This window comes from Fukomys damarensis, unplaced genomic scaffold, assembly GCF_012274545.1.
Source record: "Fukomys damarensis isolate Sample0158 unplaced genomic scaffold, DMR_v1.0_HiC HiC_scaffold_7, whole genome shotgun sequence".
In the NCBI taxonomy this organism is placed as follows: Eukaryota; Metazoa; Chordata; class Mammalia; order Rodentia; family Bathyergidae; genus Fukomys; species Fukomys damarensis.
In genome coordinates, this window is record NW_022900919.1 from 43,219,855 (window position 1) to 43,241,514 (window position 21,660).

The 21,660-nt window shown below is 39.4% G+C and overlaps 1 long non-coding RNA gene and 1 pseudogene across 1 annotated transcript; one reads left to right on the forward strand and one right to left on the reverse strand.

Moving 5' to 3' along the window:
- Positions 1-3,090: 3,090 nt before the first annotated feature.
- Positions 3,091-3,836, forward strand: LOC104853153 (annotated as a pseudogene).
- A 5,230-nt stretch (positions 3,837-9,066) lies between these two features.
- On the reverse strand, positions 9,067-12,944 carry LOC104853154. The gene is made up of 3 exons (XR_777698.1): positions 12,923-12,944; positions 11,546-11,611; positions 9,067-9,088 (listed from the first exon to the last, which is right to left on the reverse strand). It is a non-coding gene; the product is annotated as an uncharacterized LOC104853154 (long non-coding RNA).
- Between the last annotated feature and the right edge of the window lie 8,716 nt (positions 12,945-21,660).

Here is a 21,660-nt window from a genome sequence, read left to right on the forward strand (position 1 = left end):
TTGAATGCAGAAGCCCTAGGAGAATCCAGCTGTTCTCTCTTAAGTATTCCATTTAAAAAGATTTGCAAAACCCAAACCCAAACCCAAAACAACAAAAGACATGAAACAATCCTACTCTTATTTTTTTGGGGGGGATATTTAGTTATTTTTTATAAGTATATTTTGTTTCTCATTTGTGCAATAGGTTTATCTTGAAATGATTTGATGAATAAATCTTTTGTACGTTTCTTAGTGTTAACTTCCAAATTAACTTTCACATAAACATGGGCTCTTTGAGGTTCTTAATAATTGTAACAGTGTAATTGTCTGACATCTGCTGTCTTAGACTATGGTTCCCATCTGGATGGAGTTCCAGTTCTGTCCTTTAAGAGAGAATTGCATTCTGACCCAAACAATACAGAGGGACCTGAGGCTAAAGATGAGGCCATGTATTGGGAAAGTCTAAAGGAGTTGTGCTCTGCAGGGGCACCCTAGACCCCCAGTAGCCAGAGACCTGGTGCTGCCCATGGGCGGATTGCAAGGTCTGAACACCTAACTAGACATGGGATCTCTTGTGAGCTCTTGTCAGGAGTCACCAACATTGTCCTGGGCATTCATCTTCACAAGGCAATGAGTCAGAAGAATCTGTCAGAGCTAGATCTGCACTGGTTGGTTGGCAAGATGTCTCTTCTCTTCATTGGGCCTCTGTCAACCAAGCTGTAAAATTAAGATGACTGCTCCCTCCCACCCTGGGCAAACTTACTAGCAAATAATAAAAGATTGTAAAGTTCCAACTCATCTCTGCATCGCTTCATCCATGACTTAGCCAGTGGTCAGACTCTCGGAAGGAGGTCCTCCCCTAGCCAGAAGGCAAGATAGCATTATACCATCCTCAGATGACATTTCTCTTGCCCACTGTGTAGGAGAAGAAGCTGTGGTTCCAGCCAGGAGGACAGAGGCGGCTTTACCTGCCCCCAGTTTCTCAGTATTGTCTCTACATCCATCAAACACCACTGAGACTTAACAAGCTGCTATGAAGCTACAAAGAGTTCAGTGCTTACTGGGTTTTGCCTTGGAGAATCAGGAGTCTCCTTCCTTATGACCCCCACACTCATGGATTCATTCTTTGTTTAGTTAGTCACTCCTTCCAAAATTCATTCAGCAAAGACTATCTCATGTCCACTAAAGGATAAGTCATGGTGGATCCTGCTGAGATGTAAGTGGCTATTATACTTTTTTTTTTGGTCAACATTTAAATGGTCTTTGGCTCATATTGGCCCATTCATTCCTTGATGGATTTTTGAAATATTTTCAGCTGTATTTCCTGTTAATTACATCACCCTAGAACTCTCCACCCACAGAGGCCCAGCACTGTAGTAATTCATGAGTAGGGCGGAAGGGAACAATCACAGTTCACTGTCATCCTGAACTTTCTACCTCATAAAAGTGCTTGGTTTCTGTTTTTTCTTCTCTTTTGTCTCTCTTAAAATAATATTGTCTTGCTGGGGATTTAGCTCAGTGGTTCTGGTTCTGCTGCCTGCCTTGCAAGTGCAAGGACCCAAGTTTGATCACCAGTACCCGCCCTCCCAAAAAAGTGTCTTTAAAGCTAGACTTTGTCAATGAAGGGTCAGGAAACTCTTTAAATTTCTCTCAACAATCAGGAGTCAGGCTGAATGGACTTAACTATCAAGGTTAGGTTATAAGCCATGGCCAGAGATCTCTAGCTATACCTTTATGTATTTATTGGGATGGGGATAGAATTTGGAACCTTGTGCTTGCGAGGCAGATGGTGGTATCACAGAACTAAATCCCCAGCTCCTCTAGTTATACCATTTAAGGGTATAATCTCTAATTATAATTAATTAAGAATCCAATGAATTAATAATCTCTAATTATAATTAATCAATAATCTAATTAATTAATAACCTCTAATTATAATTAATTAATAATTATAATTTAAGGGTACCATTTAAGGGATGCTCTTCCCACCAAAGGAATGAGGGGGAGCCATCTGTATTAGGGTAGAAGGGGGAGGGAGGCCAAGTAGGTGAGAGCTCTACCTTACCTCTCTGGATCAAGTTTCCAATGGTAAGGTTCCAGCTGTAGCTACATAGATTTGAGGAAAAGCCAAAATAAAGAGGGCCCTTACCAAATAATCTATGAGAGGAAAAGCACCAGATTTGTGGTTGCCATTGGGGATGTGGCAACAGAGAATGGGAAAGAGCATGAGGAAAATTTCTGGTAGGATAGGTTATTCTTTATCTTGATGGGATGTTGGTTGCATAAGTATTTGTTAAAATTCAGGAAATGTACAGTTAAGATTTGTATATTCCATTGCCTGTGAATTTAACATCCAAGGAAAAAGCTGTAAACAAAAATTAAAGCTGTAAACATCTAATTAAAATAGGCATTTTGAAATATTTAGAAGGAAGTGTACCAATGTCTGTAGTTTACTTTGAAATGCAGCAAAAGATAAGAATGTTGGGTGATTGGATGTGTAGGTAGATGGATGGATGGATGATAAAACAAGTGTAATATAATGTTAATGGTGGAATCTTAGGTGATGGGTATATTGGTGTTCACTGTTAAATTCTTTTAACTCTGCTCTACACTGAAAATTTTCATACTAAAATCGAGAAAAGAACTTTTGCTCCATTTGGTGTCACTTAATCTAGCTGGCCAGACCCTTTTGAATGTCCTTGATGTATGTTGTGAGTTTCCAGCCCAAACATCCCCATCATCCAAAGTTAGAACACAGAAATCTCAAAGCCTAGTTTCCTTGGATGTAGGAACCTGGCCTTCCACCTGCTCTCCTCAGTCAGCCCCAGGCAGCCAGGACTCCAGCTCAGAAGTGTGCAGTTTGATGACACTGATGCTCCACACACTAATATTTGAGGGCAGAAACCAACTTCTATGATTATGGTTTCTCAGCTGTTGAGAGAAGCGGGACTGGCAAGGCAGGGACAGCAGCATCAGTAGCAGCTGCCCTTTCCTCTTTGGGCCAGTTCTGAGTTTGTGGTTAACACTCCTGGAAAGCTATGTGCTCCAGTTGGCTCTGCCACTCCACCTCATGTTTTTAATAAATTCAGATCCTCTTTTCTGGCTCGAACCATGGCGGGTGTCAAAGAGAAGAAAAAGAAGTTTCCAGCTGTGCTAGAACCCCTTAAGAAAAAGTGAAGACATTTCACAGAGCTGAAAGTAAAGTGCTTGAGAAAGAAGTTTGCCCAAGAATGCTTCGAAAGGCAAGGAGGAGGCTCAGCTATGAAAAAGCCAGGTGCTATCATAAGGAGCACAGACAGGTATACCGCACTGAGATTCGAATGGCTAGGATGGCAAGAAAAGCTGGCAACTTCTACCTTCCTGCAGAACCCGAAATGGCTCTTGCCATTTGGATCAGAGGCATCAGTGGTGTGAGCCCAGAAGTCCACAAGGTGTTGTAGCTTCTTCGCCTCTGCCAAACCTTCAGTGGTACCTTTGTTAAGCTTAACAAGGCTTCAATTAACACGCTGAGAATTGTGGAACCATATATGGGGTACCCAGACCTGAAGTCAGTAAATGAATGAACTAATATACAAGCGTGGCTATGGCAAAATCAATAAGAAGTTAATTTCCTTGACCGATAATGGACGGGTTTCTCAATCTCTTGGTAAATGAGGCATCATTTGCATGGAAGATCTCATTTCTGAGGTCTATACCGTTGGAAAACACTTCAAAGAGGCAAATACCTTCCCGTGGCCCTTCAAATGATCTTTTCCATGAAGTGGAATGAAGAAAAAAAGACCACCCATTTTCTGGAAGGTGGAGATGCTGGAATTAGGGAAGACCAAGTCGACAGGCTTACTAGAAGGATAAACTAAGGTATCGACCATGATGTTTTTATGATTTGGTTAGTTAACAAAAAGTATCCACTTCCCAAAAATAAATAAATTCAAATAGGCTTCACTGGTCCGGTTACTACTTTGTTCAACACTCTGTACTTCATCCTGCCAACCATCAAACATTTATGAACGCTTACACTGGGCAAGTTGTTTTGTTTGTTTGTTTGTTTTCTTTCTTTTTTTTTGTTTTTTGTTTTGTTTTTTGAAACAGAGTTTCATTATGTAGTTGAGATTGACCTGGAACTCACTATGTAGCCCAGCCTGGTCTCGAATTCACAGAGATTCTCCTGCCTCAGCCTCCCGAGTGCTGGGATTGCAGGTGTACACCACCACGCCTGGCTTGGGCAAGTTGTTTTGGAAGAGTGAGCAGTTAGACACATTCCCACTACCAGTTGTTACTTTGCTATGACTCTATCCATAATTCATTCATTTATAAAATGTTTATTAATGTCTGCTCTAGGGACATAAAAATAAATAAGACATAGTCCCTAGCCTGAAAGGAGCTCAATGTTTTAAGAAAGAAAGGGAAGCACACATAATAAACCTGATAATACAGTGTAAAAATTGGTGATATCTTAGAAATGCATAAACAGACAGTCATGCTAGCTCAGAGCTGGGAGAGGACATTTCTAGCAAAAGTTTCCTAGGAAACAATAAAAGTAATTTAATTCTGTTTGGAGAATGATGTTCTTCCTGTGAATCTTAAGTGCTTTTTTATTACATCTCAAGTGGAATCAGTTGGAAAAAAATGCTTACAATCTAATTCCCAGTATTTCCTGCCCCCAAAGAATCCTTTAAACTCTGAAGATATATGAAAAAGGAACAAAAAGGATGAAACAATTAGATACGAGCCTTCCAGCTCTGATGTGTCCTGGCCAGCTCGGATCATGTTCAGCCCACTCTCTCCAGAAATCCAGACAGGAATGCTGCCCACTAAAATATAAACATGCTTTGCTGAGAGATTTACAGGCCAGAGAGGTAAAGGAAAATAAGGTACAGACTTTAGAGTGGACACCTACAGTCATTTCCTGGGACCTCACTAAAATGACAGGAAAGTTCTAGTTAACAATAGTTTATTGTCTATTTCAAAATAGCTAAAGGGAGATGATTTTGAATGATAAATATTTGAGGGATGGATATGCTAATTACCTTGAGTGGACCACCACATGTTAAATACACACATGAAAATACCACATTGTACCCTATTTGCACTGTATGTACATTGTACACCAATTAAAAACAAAACAATATCTATGCAAAAGTTATAAATGCACAAGAATGGCAGAATCAGAGAGAAGGACATAGAAACAAAACTCTGACAGTTGGAAAGCAAAAGGAAGACTGGCAACTAATTGAGCTATTCCAAACCTGGCAGTGATGAAATCGAGGCAGTGATGAAAACCAACCCAATATTCACTGCAGAATCTCTTCAAAGGCTCTAGAATTTGAAGGATACCTCTGTAAATGGAGGTTGTGAAGAGAGACTTATACGGTAGCAACCAATTAAAAAGAACTGGTTGGAAGTCCGTTTATGAAAGTCAGTCCTGGATCCCTTCACCAGTCTGAGCTGAATGACTTCTCGTGGTCTGGGCCCAACAAGTCTGATGCTTCGTTTTTTGCGGAGTAAGGCAGAGGTTCTCTACTGAAGCATAGCAGGGCTATGCTGAGCATGGATATGAAGGGCCATTTGCATACTGGATGCTGAGATGCCGTCCCACATACCCTGCCCAGGACACTGGCAGCCAGGAATGAACAACTTATAGGAGCCTGACTAGCTCACCGAGAAAGACCTAAAAATATCGACACTAGGTGTTCCCAGGCGAACAGCTCCAGAGCAGTCACCCTGCCTGGACAGCTTTGGTCAACAAACATTCTCTTAGAACTTCCAGTGATCTTGGTAGTTCAGACCCTTAAATGTGCACAGACAAGAATCTGTTGGACATCTGAAGGAAACCTCTAATGTGAAAGAGAAAGGAAGAAATAAATATATTGAAATGTCAAGCTGCAAGGAAATAGCCTATTTGAAGAGAAAATTTGGGGAAATACACTGTGCTTGATATTTTCAAAGTTCTGAAAAGAACCGCAGAACATGAACAAGGTATGATAAAGAAACATCCAAAAATGCCAAATATGCAAGCAGAAATAAAAATGTCAGTACAAAGGTGAATGAATAAAGTTGAGGATATTTTTCATCATGTAGTGTGAAAAGAAAAACAAGGAGTCATGAGCAAGATAAAATAATTAGAAAGCCTGTGCACAGGTAGAGGGGCGGGGGAGCAAACAGGGAAGAAAATTATAAATAAAATATTTTTTAAATGCTCAGAAATGAAAAATAAAGTTTTCCAGTTTTTTTGAGATGAGGGCTCCCTGTGTTGTCCAGGCTGTTCTCAAACTCCTAGGATTAAGCAATTCTTCTTCCTCAGCCACCTACTAGCTGAGACTATTGGCACAAAACCATTACTGCCTCTGACTTTTCCAAATGAAAGGACTCACTCACTGCCAAGCAAAATGGATAATGATGCTGAAATGGACACTCACCACACCTTGTGAAATCACAGAACACTGGAGATGAAGAGATGATGCTGAAGGCTTCTTGAGGGAAATGAAAAACCTCACACAAAAGATAGAGAATTGAAGAGACTTCAGTTTTCCCAACAGTGACACTAGAATGCAGAAAATTTGGAGGGGAAATAATTTCCATTTTAGAATTCACTGCTAAACCCTTCATGGAAATTGCTGGAGGGTGCCCTGTGACATAGAAGGGAGCCAGGTAAGCAGGAAATGTATGTGACACAGGAAATGAGAGGCCCAGCAAGGGAGATTTGCAGAGTCCAGAGTGATCCTGAAGGGAAATACCCAGGTGTCACCTGGGAACTGGGCAAAGGCCAATCAGGCAGTCAGGTCCAGCAGGTTAAATGCCTCTGAGGGAAACTTGTCTAGGATATTAAATCTGTCAAAATACTAGGCGTGTCTAGAAGTCTTGCCAGGCTATTTTTAACAACTAGTCAGCAGTTGGTGTCGAAACAGTAATAAGGACGTAGAAAACGAGGCAAATGGAAAGCCTAGACTTTGAATAATTTATTCTAAGGAAAATAAAGTATTGTTCAGGAAAGGAAAAGAAAAGTAAACAGTTTAACTATAGGGATCCACTGTGTGTGGATATAGACGTGGATACATTAATTAGTTATTTAACCAAAATTAGGACATAAAAGTCCTGGAAGGATAGCGATGAGAAGGCTGTTCTTGGCTGCATTTGGGTATGGTGTTGGTGGGAAATGAAGAGGACTAAACTACACTTGCTGTGTTGGGAAGTCGCTGAGCACTCCCTACTATATTTCAAATAAGGCAAGGAATAGCAATTACATTCTTTACAGCATGTTATTTAGTGATATGAATGTAAATTAAAAGCCAATCAGATAAAAATGTGTATTTGTCTTTTAATTTTGTGTAACAAATTCCCTCAAATTTCGCAGTTGAAAACATCATCCATAAAAAACAATGTTAGTGCCAGGGATTTAGCTCAGTGGTGCCACTGGCTGCCTTGCAAGTGCAGGGTCCCAAGTTTGATCCCCTTGGTACCAAGGAAAAAAAAAAACCCAAGCAAAAAACCACAACAAAACAAAAAACCAAAACAGTGATGGTTTCTCAAGGATTAAACATAGAATTACTCATAAATTTCATACCACCCAAAAATCCCACTTCCAGCTACATAACAAAGATTTAAACAAGTATGTACACACACCAAGTTCATGTAACATTATTTACAATAGTCAAAAGGCAGAAACAACTCAGATGTCCTTCAGCAGTCTTCATTTGTTTTGATTACTCGTCTTTTCTTCAATTAAATCTCATTCTAAAAAATGTAGTAGTACAGTTCCTTTTTTAAAACCTTAAAAATGGAGGTAGGAATATGATAATTAGTATCTTTGGGAAATGTTTTGATCCTCTTTAATGTGAGCTATTAACTAAATATGACAAGTCTACATTCTCCAGCACTGTGGAGAAGAGTTGCCAGAAATTAAGACATTGAATATGTGAGTTAAAATTCTCTTTCTGAAAACCAAACCAAACCCAAACCCTGTCCATTTACTATTTCACAGTTTCTGAAGGTTCAGGCTCAGTTTAATTGGATTCTGTGCTGAGGGCACTGTGAGGTGGGAACCAAGATGCCGAGCAGGGCAGCTCTCATCTGGGAGTAGACTACTCATCTAAGCTCACTCACACTGTTGGTAAAACCTGAAACTTGAAGGACCGAGGTCCTTGCTTTCTTGTCAGCTGCCAACTAGACCCTGCTCTGAGTTCTTAGAAGTCATCCACAGTTTTCTCAAGTGGCCCCTGTAGGGACCTGGGTGCTTGCTGTCATCCAGGGCAACTGAAGTAGGTCTCTCTGATTTCCTCTTCAGTGAACAGGCAGTGAAAGTTCTTTGCTATCAAAGGGCTCACCTGGTTATGCCCTCACTTGTAACTCATACTTATGTGTGTATTTAGTTTTGTGCAAATTTTACCATACATGATTTTGTGTATCCCCTCAGCCAATGTGCAGGACAATTCATCACTAGAAGAATCCTCCAGTTTTTCCTTTACAACTGCATGAATCTCTTTCCCTCCCACCTCTACCTCATCTCTGATAACTGGAAATCACTATGCTGTTCTGTATTTCTATAATTTTTGGTATTTAAAGAATGTCACATAAATAGAACCACATGATCTTTGTAGCAGAATTTTCATGAGGTTCTTCTAAGTGTTGTATGTATCAACAGTGTCTTAGTTCATTTGTGTACTGTAATTAAATACTACAGATTGTGTAATGTATAAATAATGGAAATTTATTTATCATTGTTCTGGAGGCTAGAAATCTAAGAATAAGGCACCAGCAGGACTGATGTCTAGTGAGTGCTGCTTTCTACTTCCAAGATAGCACCTGGATGCTGTATCCTCTATAGGGACAAATGCTATGTCCTTACATGACAGAAAGAATGGATGGGCAAGAGAGTGATCCCTTCAAATGCAAGCCCCATTGAAAGGGCTCTAAATCCCATCCGCGAAGGTTCTGCTTTCAGGGCTTAATCATTTCCTAAAGGCCCCCTCTCTTAATGTTATCCCTATGGAGATTAAATTTAAAAACATGAATTGGGGGATATACATACCATAGTAGACAGTTCCTCCATAGCAAGTAGAAACTGTCCCTGAAAATGGATTGATTGCAGGTCTGCAGGTCTGTTAGAGAAATGCTTTACAATAACTGTCATAAATATGCTCAAAGAAATAAAGGAAAATGTAGAGAAAGCCAAGAAAGCAATGTGTGAATAAAATAGATATATCAATCAAGAAATAAAAGTCCTGAAATGAAACCAACAAAAACTCTGAAGTTGAAAAGTATAAGGACTGGAAAAAAAATAATTAGAGGGATACAAAGGCAGATTTCATTCAAAGAAAGAGATAGCAGTTTCAAAGGCAGGATAATAGAAATGATCAACTATGAGAAACAGAAAGAAAAAGATTTAAAAAAGTAAACAGAGTTTAAAGGACCTGTGGGAGAACCTGGAAAAGCTGTTGCTGCTATCAATGCATAACATACTATTATTAGTCTCTCTCTCTCTCTATATATATATACACACACACACACACACTCACACACACACACACACACACACACACACATATATATAAATTGAATTTTGGGAAACTTTAACTGTGCTGCCAACTTTGGAAAAAGTCATCCCAATTTACTGTGTTGACTTGGCATTGTACAGAAATGGGCAACCATATTGGTCTAGAAATGTTAATTTATTTTTATTTTTATATTTATTTTTTTCCATGTGTACAGGGGTAACACATCGTACTAAATATGTAAGGTCATATCTAAGTGGGTTTGATTACAGAAACTAATAAAGTATTCTCTAAATAATGAAAAAAAGAATAAGATAAGACTATAAGAGCGAGAAGCAATTTAAATATGTTCAGGGACCATTTTCATCTCCAGAATTAAGGATTATTTTGATGTTACATCATTGCCTTTTCTCTTTTACTTTCCTTTTTAGTTTTATTTTAGGATTCCCTATTTTTAATGTTCATACAGAGATTTCTTTAACTGAAATACCGAATAGTTTCTTTGGTGTGAAAAACTACAATAGTACACAGGATTATAATGAGATAATTAATAATGTGAAATAGGAAGTAAAGGGCTAAAGGTGTAGGGAAAGTGGGAAGGGTGGGGGAAAGGTAATAAGGGAGAGGAAAAAATATGAGAAACTGAAAAAATGGAAATAAAGTGTTTGTAAATGGGGAGGGGAGGAGGGGGGTGAAGGGAGGGCAGGGACAAGGGGAAAATGAGAATCAAGACCTATTATGTAAAGGTACAGAATCCCAGTGATGAATGTAATTGTATTGTATACCTAGATTGTACCAATAACCTCAATAAAAAGAAAAAAAAAACAAACAAATTGACCAACAGATATTGTACATTGTGAGAATCCCAGAAAAAGAAAAGAAAGAAAAAAGGGAAGAGAATATTTGAGGAATTAATAACTGAAAATTTCTCAAATTTGATGAGAAACTTTTACATAAACACCCAAGAAATTCAATAAACTCTAGATAGTTCAAAGAAATATATACACCATGATACTTCAAAGATATCTACACTAAGATACATTAAAAGTATAAACAAACTGTCAAAAGTTAAAAGAAGAGAGATTCTTGAAAATAGCAAGAGATATGCAACCCCATCATGTACAAGAGAATCTCAATCTGATTATCAGCAGATTTTTCATCAAAAACCTTGGAGGCCAGAAGGTAGCAGGCTGACATAGTCCAAGAGAGAAAAAAAAAAAAAGGTATGTCAACCAAGAATACTGTATTTAAAAAAACTGTCCTTCAGAAGCAAGGGAGAAATGAAAACATTTCCGGATAACAAAAGCTGAAAGAGTTCATTACCACTAGATATGCCCTACATGAAATTAAATCTCACTAGTTAGTAACTCAGAGCTATATGAGGAAATTAAGGGCTTATTAAAGGTAACTACATGGGCTATCATTATTGTAACAATGAATTTTCATTCTGTTTTTTGTTTTCTGTACAATTTAAGGCACCAACAAATTAAAAAAACAATTGCTAGTCTGAAGGTTAATATTATAACTGCAGTTTGTAACTACATATTTTATTTTTTATATATTTTATGAGACTAATGCTTTAAAAAGCATTATTAGCTTATATTTTGAAACACATAAGGAATAAAACAGTGATTTTGTGACATCGACAACAGAAAGGGTGGAGACGGAGCTGTAAAGGAGCAGTTTTTGTATGTGATTGAAGTTAAGATGGCACAAATTCAAATTAGAGTGTTATCATTTTAGGATGTTAAATGTTAATTCCCATGGTAACCACAAAACAAATAGCTATAGAATGATTCCATTTATATGTGGTACTTAGAATCATCAAATTTGCAGAGATAGAAAATAGAATGGTGATTTCTAGGGGTTGAGGACGAGATGATGCAGTTATTGTTGAGTATAGAATTTTAGTTTTGCAAGATGAGAAAAATTTTGAAGCCAGATGGTGGCAATGCTTGAGCAACAGTATAAATGTATTTAATATCACTTAACTGTGTTTAAAATTTGTTTAAGTGATAAATTTCATGTTGTTCATTCCCACAATAAAAAAAAACTGGAAAAATTAAAAGCCATCTTACTTTTTTGAAGAAGATGGGAATGCTCTACATCTTGATTTGGATGGTAACTCCCTGGGTGTATACAAGCTGAAAAATCAGGAAAATGATTCACAATGGACAGAAATTTGGGATCCATAGATGGATGACATCAGCCTCATCCTCACTGAGATTTTGTGTATCTTTGTGTTTAAGAAGAAGCCAGCCAGGGATTTAGCTCAGTGGTGCCACTGCCTACCTCCCAAACACAAGGTCCCAAGTTTGATTCCCAGTACCAAAAATGAAAAATAAAGCCAGGCTTGGTGGGGCACGCCTGCAATCCCAGCACTCAGGAGGCTGAGGAGGGAGAATCACTGTGAGTTTGAGACCAGCCTGGGCTACATAGTGAGTTCCAGGTCAGTCCCAACTACATAGTGAGACCCTGTCTCAAAAATAAATAAATAAATTCAATAAATAAATCAAACAAACAAACAAAAACAGCAACTTTACTCAAGAAGAAGGCATTGCTAGTGATGAGATCGAGTGATAGTAACAATCTCTTGTCAGCGTGTTCAGCACATTACAATTTATACAAAACATTAAATATGCCATCCCATATGATTTTTTTCTCAAAGAGGCTGAATAGCGTGTGTAATTATTTCCATTTTATAAATAAGAAAACTGAGGTTCATAAAAAGAGAATTTTGGCCAAAGACTTCACCTGTAAGTTCTCTCTACCATTTTCACTCTGCCTTGATCTCCCCTTTTTTTTGTGCTCTGGTCCCAGTTCTTTGTAGGACCACAAGTGAGGTCTCTCTCCCAGACCTTGGGAGTTCAGGGTAGGCAGGGAACTTTGGTGGAGCTGTCATCCCATCCTGAGTTATATGGGTGGCACTCTTCAGTAGGATCACAGGGTGATGCCTATCTTGGGGCACTGCCCTTTGAAACAGCCTGAAGGGACTTGGTGGCTGTAGGTGGTGACTGTATAGAACAAATAAACATGGCTTGCCTCCTTCAACAAACCTCATGATGTGTGATGTCTGTAGTGCTGGCCAGGCCTGGTATAATTAATGTCAAGACGTTGCAACAAACTTGTCCACTGGGCTGGGCCATGTGCTAGGGAGTTGGTCCCCTCCCGAAAACATGTCAGGAGATGAGTCCAGTAGGTATAACACAGGGAATCTCCATGACCCTGACTTCCATTCTCTTCTCTGACTTTTAACTACTACAGATGTTTAAAATAATAAGTCAAAATTGTCTAAAATGAAAATAACAGTTCTTTTTTTCTATTGCCACTAAAACCTTAGCTTTCAGAAGTCATTAGCCTTAAACTGTAAAACAGTGGTTCTTAAATTCTTTTTCTGCTCTAAATATTTACTGTAGGTGATCTCATCCATGCCAATGACTTTTAATATCACTTACAGTTTGCTTATCTTTAAATCTTTATTTCCTGAGTCCTAGAAACCTGTCACGCGCACCTCGCCAGCAAGGAGCACGCAACACTCAGGATTCTTCTGATGCACGCTTTATTGGAGGTTCTTCTACATTCTTCAAGATGGCGGAAAGACCCCGAGCCGGATGCGAGCCTGCCTTTTATAGCCTCTCGGGTGACGTAGCCCATTTCTATTGGCCAATGCCGGCCTGCGTCATTCTGACGAGCCAAGCGCCCCTTCTGCGCATGCGCGAACCGCAGTCACCGGCGGACTCACATCCGGGATTCATGCAGGGCATGAAGAGCCCGGAAACAATGGCGCGTGACAGAAACCAATAAACAATGTCCTTTGGAAACTCTACCAGGATATCCTCAGGCATCAAAAACATATAGCCCAAAGGAGTCTTTTTTTTTTTTTTTTTTTTTTTTTTTTATTGGTACTGGGGATTGAATTCAGGACCTTGCACTTGTGAGGCAGGTGTGGTGTCACTGAACTAGATCCCCAGCCCCCAAAGCAGTCTTTTTACCTCCTCTCTGCCAACCAACTCTTACAACCTCACTTCCATCCTATAGCCAGACTGGATTTCTTCTATTCCTTCTATCATCATCTCCAGTCAAAGGACCTGTTTATCTTATTATGCTACCTGAAGAATTGTATGAAGTCAACAGTGTTGCTATTTCCATTTGGCTATTTTTTCCCTTAATTCAGATGGCTTCTTGGAGGCAATGAGGGAAAGGCTAAGATCATTGAGAAGCCTGAGTGAAGAAGCTTGGGGTAGTGGTTGTCACACATATTCCGTGGAGGAGTTGTGTGAAATGTCTTGGGAGACATGTTTGGGTCTTAGCTGATCTTCCCTGGAAGCAAAATTTGAGATAATCATGGTGCATAGAATGTCTTTTGGAGGTGATTTTAGAAAGCAGTAGTGGGGGAGTATTCAGAGTTTCGGAAAGGGGAAGATCGTCAATGAAGTATGTATTGAAGAGTGGATTGTTATGAACAACTGGGGCTTGGTCCCACCAGGGACTTTCTGAAGAATGTATGGCATATTTCTTAGACCTATCCCTCCAAAAGATGGTATCACCAATCAATTGAGGGTTCTTTTGCTTGATTCAGATAGAAATCAAGAACAGCCAAACACAGCTCTGCTCCCAGCCCTGGGCTTTGAAGGCCAGTCGCCTTCAACTCTTAGTGTTTACAACTATTGGCCCTGATGCCACTGGTCAACTCCACTTAATGCCATTTGCCACTGGTCAACTCTGCCTTGCTGGACTCTGCCTGTTCCTGGACTCTGTCCCTGGTCTTTGTGCGCTGTTGGGCTCTGAAGCTCTGTAGGACCAACAACCACAAGCGTTTACAGTATTTTTTAAAGTGACCCCTCTAGCTGTGACACTCAGTACCAGAATACCAAGTGGAGCCCACACTACCAGAGAAAAGAAATCAGAAGTAGATTTACAGGACCACCAAAGCAAATCTTTATTTGAACAAAATCTGTGCTGTGGTGCAAGAGGGCAGATGCTCAAGAGAGATTTTAGTAGATCAGGAATGTGAGAGGAGTGCTGCTTATATAGCACCAGTAGGCCTGTGACAGGTCCAAATTTAGGCCTGATGATTGGCCTGAAATAGTATCTGTGATTGATCCAAATTTGAGGCTGTTGATTGGTTCAAACTGATCTACACTGAAGCTTGATTTTAGTCTACTAATTGGTCCAAATTCAATTCTATATTTTAGTTCAATCAAGCCAGCTACCCTCAGGATAGACATCTCCTGGAGTAGTGAAGTCATCCAGGTTAGTTACAGCTGTCACAGAGGCAGTTCAGTAGAACAATTGGAACATCAGGAAATGAGGCTGCTTGATTGACAGCTGTCATGTCTCTGTGAAAATGGCAGGGTGAGGAACCTTCAGGAGGGGTAGCTGTGTTAGTCATAGTTTACTGGGGCTAAGAGAGGCTGGAAGTGGGCTCAGAACCCTCCCTGATCTCTATTACTTTAGGGCAGTTTCCCAGTGTCCACCATCCACCATCTGGGGGTCAACCTTCTCCCACCTCTTGGGTGGATCTGAATGGCTGAGAGGCCTTCTGAAGCTTCTCTGAACACAGAGCAAAGAAATGCCTTGGCACGCACTCATCTGGAGCTCTGAGGGGTTGCGTGAGACGCTGAGCTATACTGAGAAGAAGTCAGGGTACATCACGAAAAGCTGCTTATAAAGGAGAGGTGGAGTGGGCTCAGTCCCCCGCCCCCACTCTCACCAAATCATAGAACTTCCCTGATTACTTCATATACATTAAAGTGCCATTACTTGTTTGATTTGAAGAAAGTATTTTGCAGCTGGAATCACTTGAAAAACACTTCTCTTTACAGTCTGATTTCAGTACTACATGAATGCACATCCGGATTCCCTGGCAGGTTCCTGACATTCCAGCAACTCACACTGGATCTCTGTTAAGAAGTAAGTGTCCCTGAGAGGACACTCTTTGATTTGCTGTTGACATTTAATGTAATTACTGATGAAGTGGATTTGCATCTTGCCATTTTGCCACTTGTTTTCTGTCTAGTGTTTTTATTTATCTGCCACTGAATTCTTTTATGTAAAAATATTCTTGTGTCCCATTTTTATTTCTTTGTATTTCCTTCACTACTATTTTAAAGTTGTTTTCTTAGCAGTTGGTTAAAAATTATCTAATTTGGATTAATACTAATAATATCAATTGCATCCACAGACTTTTCTCCAATATAGCTTAATCCCTTGTCCCTCATTGTATAATTATTGTTATAAAAGTGTATCTTTAGGGCTAGGGATTTAGCTCACTGGTTCCTCTGCCTGCCTTGCAAGGACAAGGTCCTGAGTTCGATCCCCAGTACCAGGAAAAAAAAAGGGTGTCTTTATACTTCATGAACTAATCAACACCTTTTATGCTGTTGTTTTGAAAAATGTTGATATATGTAACATAAAATTTACTGTCTTAATCATTTTGTAAGACACAGTTCAGAGATATTAAGTACATTCACACTGTTGTGCTACAATCACCACCATCCATCTCCAGAATTCTCTTCATCTTGTAAAATGAAACTCTGTATGAATCTAGCAATAACTCCTCACTCCTTTCTCATAAGACTCTTGTAACCACAGCTGTACTTTTTTTCTCTATGAATTTGACTACTTCATGAGTAGAGTCCTTGTATTTGGCCTTTTGCAACTGACTTATTTCACTTAATGTGATGTCTTCAAATTTTGCTCATGTTGTGACATGTGTCAGAATTTCTTTCCTTTTGAAGATTGAAAAATATTCAGAGAGAGAGAGAGAGTGTGTGTTTTATCCATTCATTCACTGATAGATATTTGAATGGTTTCCACCTTTTGTTTATTTTTGATAATGCAGAAATGAACATGGATATATTTCTTAGGGATCTGCTTTCAATCCATTTGGGTGTGTACACAGAAGTAGAACTTCTTGGTGATATGGTAATTCTACTTCTAAGTTTTGTGGAGGTTTCATAATGTTTTCTATAAAAGCCATGCTATCTTATGTCCCCAGTAACACACAGATTTTATGTTCCCACTGACACAAGGATTTGGATTTTTCCATATTCTTGTCAATACTGGTTATTTTCTGAAATAGTAATCATTTTAATGGGTGTGAGGTAACACCTCACAGTGTTTCAGTTTAGTATTTGGTTTTGTGTTTCCTTAATGATCGAGCCTCTCTTCATGTGATTATTGGCCATTTGTATGTCTTCTTTGGAGAAATATATATCCAAATCCTATGTCTATTATACAGTTTGGAATTGTTTTTTGTTCTTGGTATAATCTGGATGTCAATTTCTTGCCAGATATGTGACTTGAAAATAATTTTTCCCATTCTCTTGTTAGTGTCACAGAAGTTTTAATTTTGGTGAAGTTTGTGGCTTTGAAGCTTGTGGCTTTGGTGTCATAACCAAAGAAACCATTGCCAAATCCAATGCCATGATGCTTTCCCCTATGTTTTCTTTAAAGAATTTTATAGTTTTAGCTTTTCCATTTAAGTTCTTGATTTTTTTTGGTTCATCTTTATATATGATATTAGTTAAGAGTTCAATTCTATTCTTTTGCATGTGGATATACAACTTTCTGAGGATCAGTAGTTGAAAAGACTGTCCTTTTCCTCCTTGAATGGTTTGAGAATACTTGTCAAAAATTATTTGACCAAATATATATTCACATATTATCTCATATTTATTTTTGGGCTCTCTATTCTATTCTATCGGCCCATATGTTTGTTTTTAATGTCAGCATCACACTGTTTGGATTATTGTAGTTTTTTTGTAAGATTTTTTGGGGATTTGGTTTGAGACAGGATCTCGCTATGTAGTTCAGGCTGACCTTGAACTCAGTATTAGCCCAGGCTGGCCTCAAACTCATGGAGCTCTTACTGCCTCAACCTCCTGAGTGCTGGGATTACAGGAGTACACCACCACATGGGCTACTTTTTTGTAAGTTTTGAAGAATCCAAGAGAAAAAAAGTTATAAAAAACCCCCAGTATTTACCTACATAGTTAACTTTCTAGTGGTCTTTATTTCTTCATGGGGATTCATATTATTGTCTAGTGTATTTTCATTTCAGCATGAAGGACTTTTCTTAGTATTTCTTGTAGAGCAGATTGGCTAGTGATTATTCTACTTTTGCTTATTTGGGAGTGTCTTAATTTTTCCTTCATTTTTGTAGCATAATTTTGATGGTTATAGAATTTTTAGTTTATATATTTTTTTCAACATTCTAAATATGCCATCCCATTAACTTCTGACCTCCATGGTTTCTGATGAGAATCAGATTTTAGTCTTAGTGAGTTCATCCTACTTCGAATTTCTTAGATTTTCAGATTAATATTTTTCATTAAATTTGAAATTTTTATCCATGTTTTCTCAAGTATGCTTCCATTTATTTCTTTCCCTTCTCTCCTGAATTCCCAGTAGGTACATGTGGGTATGCTTAATGGTGTCTCAGAAGCTAATTTTTCTTTATTCTTTTCTCGTTCCTCAAGGAGATAGCAACTGACTTATCTTTTCTTTCTTTGTTTTTGGTACCGGTGATTGAACTTGGGTCCTTGCTCTTGCAAGGCAGGCAGCAGAACCACTGAGCTAAATCCCCAGCCCTCAACTGACTTATCTTGAAGGCCAGTGTCTTTCTTCTGCCATCTGAAATCTGCCGTTTGGCCTCTGTAGTCAAATTTTTATCTTATTTATATTTATGAAATGTAATCATAGTCTTAAACTCCATAATTTGTGTCTTTGTTAATATTCTCTATTTGGTTAGACATTATCCTCATACTTTGCTTTAATTCTTTAGACTTGCTTTCCCTTAGTTCTCTGAACATATAATACCCTCTTTTAAATCCTTGTCTGATAGGTCCTATGTCTGGTCTACTTTGTGACCAGCTTTCATGAAAGCTTTATTTCCCAGTGTGGGACCTACACATTTTTTCAAGTGTGTCTCATAATTTTTTGTTGAAAACTGGACATTGTAGATAATATAATATGTCAGTTTTGGAAATCTGATTTCCATCATTTTTTTCTGTGTTGCTTTTTGTCCCTGCTCATTTGGTCAGCTAATCATCAGCCAATGATTTCTTTAATTCATTGATCAGTAAGTTTTTTCACTCTTTGCCAAGAGGCACTGTGCGTGTATAATGAGAGGCAAGCCTGCACCACTCAGTGTTACAACTCTGCTTTAGCCTTCGTGTCCTGCTTCCTCAGAGCCTCAGATCCAGCCATATGTAAAATACTTAGGATCTCCTTAGTCTTCCTTAAGCATGCACACACATGATACAGCCTTCTAGATCTGCAGCAGTATGTTAGACCTTTTCAGTGTGTACTCTTGATGTCTTAAATTTTTGGCCAGGTTCTAGTTTGACCTAACTGCCTCAGGCAGCTGTGGATGTTAAACATTTGTTGCTGATTGATTTGACAACCATCCTAGAGAGAGGGCTTTCCTGCAGAGCAAGATCCAGGTTAGGTCAGATACAAGCAACATCTTCTGAATGGAACTTTTCCCGGAGACCAAGACAGAACAAATAGTAACAATGTTCAAATAGCAACAATGTTCCATGGATGAAACTTTTGGAGGAGCTCCAAACCTGCTCTCATCCTCTTTTTGTTTATAGATAATACTGAATTTTGTGAGGCTTATGTGTTTTAAGACTACCTCAGAAAAAGGAAGGGAGAAGGGAAATAGTCAAATCACCAAGCTACAAATCCTAGTGCTGCTATTGAGAGTCAGAAAATTTCTTGAAGCGATGTTCCTCAGATGGCTGTAAATGTGGTACTTTCAAGAGTTCTGTAAAAGTAAATTTTGACAATTTTTGTCAGTGTTTCCACTGCTATGTAGAGATCCTTTCTCCTGAATTCTCTCTTCCAGAACATGAGTTTTTAAGTGTGCATATATTTTTTATTGTGGAAAATTTCTAACATGTATCAAAACAGAGACCAGAATAACAAGGTCCCATGTACCCATCAAGCCAGTTTCAGCAGGCATCAATTATGGCTGATTTTGTTTCATTTTGCCCTCTTCTATTTCCGGAGAAAGCAGAGCCTGAGGTCAAGACATGTGGACTTCTTACCAACTGGGGCTTTGCCAGAGGGAGGCCAAGGTGTGATATTGAGGTAGACACTTCAAAGCGAAACTGGTTGCACCCAAGAAACCATTGTATGCCACTTTTCAGGACCATGCAGCTGTGTGAGAAAGATGGAAGGATTTAACCTCTGAGCCCCGTGTCCTTTTGGTGACGGCAGCATCAGCAGGGCTCTAGTGCATTGTACTTCCTGTTGCACATTTGTGGATGCTGAGCTGGGTCCTGAGCTTCAGAAGGAATTGTCACCAGCAGGCAGCACGGGCCCAAAGCACAGGTGCAAGGGGGAGGCTGTTAGGTGCTGGAGCCAGACAGTGGGACAGGGGCAGGCCAGGAGAATTTGGAGTGCCCGATACACATCTTCCCATGCTGAATCAGGACATGCATTTTAAACAAGCTTTTCAGGGCTTTCAATGCACTGTCTATGGTTGTCCTTATTGGTTGAAGTTACTGGTTTCCATTCTGATTTGGCCAATTGTTAAATTCTGCAGGCCAGTCTAGTCTAGGTCTCCCTCTGCTGGTTATCATTGAGATTGCAGCAGGCCGTCTACTAGGCCTCTTTGGGTCCTAAGACTCAGGCCACAGCCGTTTGTGTCTGTCCATGTGATTCAGCAGAGAAGAGGAGCTCTGCTGTGCTCCAGGCAGACACTCACAGCCCTGGGAAGAGCTTCAGCCCCGGTTAGACCACTTCTGACCAAAGAACTCAAATCTCCTGTCTAAGCTTTTCCCCATTACCTCAAGGCAGAATGAATTGTGTCCTACCTGGTTCTCTCAAATGCTAGCACTGTGGAGTAGGGTGTGGTGATTCATGCTGATTGGGTTGATGCTTTGCCCTGTCAATGCCTGGCCCTGTGGTAAAGACTAGGGCTGATCTTTACTCTCTGCCAGACCCTATGCTGACTGCTTAACATTATTTACTCACGCATCATCACCGTTCTGGGAGGCGGGCACAATTACCTTCATTGTACAAATGAGGAAACTAAGGTACAGACAGTTGAAGTAAATCATATAGTCAGTTAAGAGGCAGAGCCAGCACCCCAGACAAGCTGGTGCAGCAAATGTTACTGCGAATACTGTTGCTGTGCCCAGGTACCGTCGGCTACTTGACACTGAAGATCACATCTTACTCAAAGATGACAAGCTGAGGATCAGAGAAATAAGAAAGTGCAGCAGCTTGAGTCTGCCTGTCCCATGCCCCCCTTAGTCAGGGGGCTCTTTTGGTAGAGTTACCAAGTCTTCCTGATGGATATTTGTATAAGATGCAAATAAATTTGCATAAGAATCTTCCTGTGAGCCAGCACATTTGGGGGTAGATTGTGAGAAACTGTATTTTATATATATTTTTTTATTTTTTAGGTTTTTTTGAGGTGGGGCCTTGCTACATAGCTCATAGTGGCTTTGAACTCAGGATGGCCTTGAACTCATAGTAAGCCTCCTGTCAGCCTCCTGACTGCTGGGATTACAGGTGTGCACCACCATACCTGGTGATGAGAATCTGTCTTTTAAATAAGCATCCCAAGTTGATCTTGATTCATATAAAAGTTTGATAAATCTTATTGCACAGTCTCTTGTCCATTAGAGCCCATCCTCCTAGTGACTCTAGATAAGAATTACTTCAGAATGGGTCTCTTCCCTTCTCTAATGGTTAAAAATGCATTGTCCTCAAGTAATGGATTCTCTGACAACAGTGGCTTAAAACCCTAAAGTCCTTTTTAAAATCTTTTTTAGTCTTTCCTTTTTTATTTAATGAAATGTCCAGAATTAGACATTCTCCAGCCTGGTGCAGTAGGTCAGCAGAGCCAGGAAGAACTTAGTTCTTTAATATCTCCATTCCATTGTCCTTGATGGCTGCTACTCTACATCCAGTGTCACTTCATTGCCACAAGATGGCTGCTGTAGATCTAGACATCTTGTCCAAATGATTACTCTCACAGGCTTTGTTGAAGCCAGGGGATATTTACATGACAGGCTCAGCCCAGCAGACATTCCTTTTTTTTTCAGCTTTAATTGAGTTTATTGGTACATTTCAGGGATACAGTACAGTTACATTCATTGTTGGGATCATGTACCTCTACATGACAAGTCTTGCTTCTCAGCCCAGCAGACATTCTTTTCTGAATTTTTTT